The sequence below is a fragment of the Carettochelys insculpta genome, chromosome 32 (assembly GCF_033958435.1).
Source record: "Carettochelys insculpta isolate YL-2023 chromosome 32, ASM3395843v1, whole genome shotgun sequence".
NCBI classification, from domain to species: Eukaryota; Metazoa; Chordata; order Testudines; family Carettochelyidae; genus Carettochelys; species Carettochelys insculpta.
The window spans coordinates 1557834-1563833 of NC_134168.1; positions in this window are offsets into that span (position 1 = coordinate 1557834).

The following is a 6000-nucleotide window of genomic DNA, read 5'->3' on the forward strand; positions in this document are numbered from 1 at the left end:
CTACAGACGTGGCCTCACCAATGCCAAACAGAAGGGAATAGCTTCCCCACATCCTCTGGCAATTCTCCTCCTAATGCACCCCAATAAGCCATTGCCCTTCTTGGCAACTAGGACATACACACTCTTGGCTCATAGCCAGCTTCTTCCCCACTGGAATCTTTATTAATATATTTTATCAGACCAATTTCCATTGGTGCATGAGCAAAACATTCTAGAGCTGCCCAGCTCCTTTTCAGGTCTGCAAAAGGTGCTCAGCAGTGTCTCCACCAATGCCTGGAGTAACAGCTCGTTAAGCATAAGGAGTTAACTCATGGAGCAATAATCCATCAACAATTCATCTCTGAAAATCATAGGGTTGGAAAAGACCACTGGGTCCAACCTTCTGCTCAAAGCAGCACCAAATCCCAATGAAATCATCCCAGCCAGGGCTTTGTGAAGCTGGAATGTAAAGGTCTCAAGGGAAGGGAACACCACCACGTTTCCAGACTACCCTTTCCAGAGCTTCACCACCCTCCTGGGGAAGGAGTGTTTTCCTAATATCCAGCCTACACCTCCCCCTCTGTAACTTAAGACCATTGCTCCTAGTTCTGCCGTCCGTCACTGAGAACAGCCTCTCTCCATCCTCTTTGGAACCCCCCCCCCTTTCAGGAAGTTGAAGGCGGCTATCAAATCTCGCCTCACTTTTCCCTTCTGCAAACTAAATATGCACGAATCCCTCAGCCTCTCCACATAAATCAGAGGATCAATATACAGTCTTCCCCCTCCTTACGAGGGTCATTCATTCCTGAAAACCCCTCTTAGGGCGAATTCTCGTAAATCGAAAATGTAATTACCATTCATTTCAATGGGAAAAAATTATATGCGTTCCTGAGCCCCAAAACGTGCACCCGTTTTTGCTAAAACACCACCAAATCCCATTAAATCGGGTGCAAGGGGACGGGCAGGGCAGAGCAGGGCGTGAGCGCAGCTTCAGTTAAGTGGGGAGGGGGCACTGCCAGAGGCTGGCCTCGTGGGGAGCTAGGCAGGCACCGGGGGCCCCCAGCTGGCGAGGGGCGATTCCTCTCTCGTACAGGGCTGAGCGGCGGAGAGGCCCCACTGGTGGCAGTTGAGGCGGCAGCGGCGGGCGAGCCAGGCGCTAAATGGGAGGGAGCGCCACAGACAGCGAGCGGCGCCTGAGGCACAGCTGTGCAGGGCGGGCAGCAGCAGCCCCCTATCCACCCGGGGGGTGAGCAGCAGCAGCGGGGCGCACCCAGCATCCACTTCTAGCAGAGCAGCGTGCTCTACTGCCGGGACTCGGATGAGTCTACCTCCCCGCACCAGACCACCACCCTCTTGCAGGGCACCGCCACCCCCCTGCACGGCCTCTTTGTCAAAACCAACGCAGCCAACTCCATCCCCTTGGTGTTTGCCTACCAGAGCTGCCAGCCTCCAAATCGGTCCTCGTAGGTGCGAAGAAATGCCTCGTAAACTGAAGAAGGGGTATTAAATGAAACTCCTTGTAAAGTCGAATTCTCATAACTCGAATGGGCGTACCCCGGGGTATGACTGCAGCTATCACTACAATGCAGACAACTACAGAAGAAAACTCATGGACACTTCCGCTGTGTCTACACGTGCCCCAAACTTCGAAATGGCCATGCAAATGGCCATTTCGAAGTTTACTAATGAAGCTCTGACATGCATATTCAGCGCTTCATTAGCATCCGGGCGGCAGCGGCGCTTCGAAATTGACGAGCCTTGCCGCCGCGCAGCGCGTCCAGACGGGGCTCCTTTTCGAAAGCACGCCACCTACTTCGATGTCCCCTTATTCCCGTGAGCTCATGGGAATAAGGGGACTTCGAAGAAGGTGGCGTCCTTTCGAAAAGGAGCCCCGTCTGGACGCGCCGCGCGGCGGCAACGCTCGTCAATTTCGAAGCGCCGCTGCCGCCTGGATGCTAATGAAGCTCTGAATATGCATTTCAGCGCTTCATTAGTAAACTTCGAAATGGCCATTTGCATGGCCATTTCGAAGTTTGGGGCACGTATAGACGTAGCCTTCCTGTGCTTGTACGCAGAACCACTACGGGTGGTGATAAGCGTTGAGCAGGAACAGATGAAAGAAGGGGTTTCTCATTCATCCTCTGCCCTCTTTAATGCTTCCTCTCTACACTCCAAAAAACGTTCCAATGTGGCAGGGGTGGGGATGGGGACAGAAATCAAATCTGCTTGCCAACCTGTGCAAAAAAATCCTGCCCGTCTCCAAGAGACGTGTTTGATTTCTGACCATTCGTTTCTACAGCAGGAGGAATGAGACAGAGGAACTCACCTAGAGCGCATTTCATTGAACAGCTTAAATAGGAAACCAAGATTGGTCCAAACGAACCCAGCAACTTGGAGGTGCAGCTGCACTTTAGGTAACCTCAGACCATACAAGATGGGGTCCTGAGCTGTTATTATATAGCTTCAGTGCAACAATAAGGCCTTGGCTTTTAATAAAGGCAATGCGTACATTCCGCAATATTTAAAATGCAAAAAGTTGAAGGTGAAATAACTTGGTCAGCCTATATCCTAAACAGATCATAAATACTTATGTCGTAAGCACACTAAAGACAGGAAAAGTGTGAGTTATGGCGTTCTAGATGCTGTAACAATTGATTAGCTATTTATCAAAAATTCCATCCGTCTTTTATGCATGCTTTTTCAGCTGCTTGTGAATGTACTCCTGATATAAAATACGGTCAAGCATTTCAGCATTTCCAAGTAACAACAGGCAACAAAACTGCAAAGGGTTAGAGCAACACTATACCAGGTGTTTGGGAAGCGTGTCCATCTCTTTCTATTGATCCGTCAGATGCTCTGAAATTTCAAATGCCTCCTTCAATGACATAAGAAATCTCCTCCTCTTTCAGGACTTCCAGAAGCTCAGAATAACGTTCAGTTTATTCTTCCCTTGCCTTAAAGGATACGAGAGAAAGTGAATGTGTGATACAGGTAAGATTGATTCAGCTCTTCAGTGCTATTCTATCTTGAGACCATTTAGCTATGTTGGATATCATGGATATTGGCCCATACCAGAGGAAGCAAAAAGAAACATCAAAGAATAATAACAAAGAAGGAGCTGTGCTAATCTATATACTATCAAAACAAAAAGCTGTCAAGTAGCACTCAAAAGCACTTCTTAAGTGGGTCTGTCCCACAAAAGCTCACCTAATAAATTATTTTGCTCGTCTTTAAAGTGCTACTTGACTGCTTTTTATCAAAGAATAATGTTTTTCTTTTGAAAATTTCTTTCTAATCTCCCCAGTCATATTGCTTAATGAATGGAGATGCAGGCTGATTAGATAGATAGATAGATAGTTAGATAGATACTTGGATTTTCAAGTAATCATATTATTCCCAGGCAACCAGCTCTCCTAAGATCTGTTGCAAACCTCTTGCCAAATCACGACTGTATTCGCTCCTGCTACAAGAAAACAAGACCCTTTCTTCATCTGTCTGCCTAGTCTTTCAAAGCTAATTACAAACAAAGAAGAAAAGCCCAGTTGACTGGTGCCATGGTTTTCAGGTGGATGTTCTGGGCACATCATACTTACAGAACTCTCCAAGGAGAGAAGAGCTGTAGGATGCAGCTGGCACCGTTGTTTTCAGCGACTGTCAGGATACACATCTATATTGGCCCCACTCTGCCTGGATAGCTGCTGGGTCCCTCTATATACTGCCTTGTGCAGGTGCTGAGTCAGCCTGTTATCTGCAGACTTTGATAATGGCCCTGAGCTCTCTGTTTTACAATGTTTATTCAAGTGTTACCAGATGATAGTAGCAAGGAGCAGTGGTCTTATGTTACCGTGTGGGAGAGCTAGGTTGGATAATGAGGAAAAACTATTTCAAGAGAAGTGTGGTGTTACAGTGTGGGAGACCTTTGCCTTCTCCTGGCTTCCTCTAACACAGCTCAGGCGGAACCAACCCACCCTGTGTGTATTGCAGAAGTGTTGTGTGCCTACTTCCAGCAAGAGTCACACAAAACCTGTAAGCTACAACTGTTGCACGCCTTTGCATTGTCTGCAGGCTGCAGATAAGCCCGCAGGCTGGGCCTGTGGTTCCCCAGCAGAAATGTCGCAAGTGAGAGTCAGCACCACTGAGACAAGCTGCAGTTGCTACCTCTGCTGGGATTTTGTCTCCCCCCTGTTGTATGTCCGTCTGGTCCGGTTTCTAGGAAAGGGACCGTGATGGCCACTGTCCTTCTCAGCTCCGCTTTGTCTCTGTTCCCCAAAGGAACAGTTATTACCATTTCTAGCCACATCCAAAAGACTGCCAGATCTTAGAGCTTCCTTCTCAGGCCTGTTCTCGGCTCAAGAGAAAAGGAACAAGGGCACTGTTAATGTGAAAGCCTCATTCACTGCTTGTATCTCTAATACTTTAACTGGTTTGCCTTTTTATGTACCTTGAATAAAGGGTTCAAGAGATGTCTAATGGTGAGCATGTCATGAAGCTAAGCAAGCCAGGGTCTGAACCTTGTTTCAAACTGCTTAGAATCATAGAATCCTAGGGCTGGAAGGTCATCGAGTCCAGCCCCCTGCCCAAAGCAGGATCAACCCCAACTAAATCGTCCCAGTCAAGACTTTGTCAAGATAGGACTGAAAAACCTCTAGGGATGGAGATTCCACCATCTCTCTCGGTAACACATTCCAGTGCTTCACCTCCCTCCTGGGGAAAGAGTTTTTCCTGATATCCAACCTAGATCTCTCCCTTGCAACTTGAGACCATTGCTCCTTGTTCCGTCATCCCTCACTACTGAGAACAGCCTCTCTCCATCCGCTTTAGAGCTCCCCTTCAGGAAGTTGAAGGCTCCTATTAAATCTCCCCTCACCCTTCTCTTCTGCAAACTAAATAAGCCCAAATCCTTCAGCCTCTCCTCACAGGTCATGTGCTCCAGCCCCCCCAATCATTTTTACTACCCTCTACTGAACCTACCCCAATGCATACAAATCCTTTCTGTACTGCGGGGCCCAGAACTGGATGCAATACTCCAGACGTGGCCTCACCAGTGCCAAGTGGAGGGGAATAATAACTTCTCTAGATCTGCTGGAAATGCTTCTCCTAATGCACCCCAATATGTTGTTAGCCTTCTGGGCTACCAGGGCACCCTGCTGTCTTATATGTAGCCTCTCAGCCACTGTAATCCCCAGCTTTTTTTCTGCTTTACTACTACTTAACCAGTCACTCCTCAAGCTGCTTAATGTGGTTAATTGAGCCATGGTAAAGCTTATCATTCTTTAGGCTCATATATTCCAGCTAAACTAATACAACACCCCCTCCGAACTTCTGCCCGTTTGCTGCCTGGGGTACACAATAACGTTGAGGCTTGTCATAATTTGGTCCAATATTGATTGTCGGGTGGTTAGGAGACAGCCACAGCTGGGCAGATTGTTACTGGTGGCAGTGAACATTTGGCTTCAAGTTGCTCAGTATGCAGCAGTTTGAAGAAAGTATCACACAAGCAGTAAAAGGTTATATAATATGTCTCCCTTATAAGCCTCAGTTCTCCAAGCACAAGCCCTCAGTAACCATGTATCCTGGAAGGCAAAGCAGGTAGATCTACCAGTCCTAGATGGGACAAAAGAATAACTCCTAGATGGCGACTTTTCTTTGTCTCTCTTCTCAACTTTTCCGCTCCCAGGTAGTTGGTCTGTCAAATGTCCACTGAAGCTGGGTCTTGGTTACTCTGAGGCCCCTGGTTCAAAAGTCCTACAAAAGTCCCTCACAGTGGGTATCCTGAAACCTTCTGTCTTACAGGGTCACAGGCCTCTCCATGTCTTAATTGGGAGACCAATTAACATTGATCAGTAGCGTTTGTTCTCAAAGGAGTCGCACCCCACAGAAATACACCCTCTGGGCTCTTCCATTACTGTTTCTCCTAATTAATACAGAGTAGACCCCCGACTTACAGGGACATTGCATTCCTGCATAACCCTATGTAAGTTAAATTTCCTGTTACTTAAGAGAGCCAGGAAACTGACCATC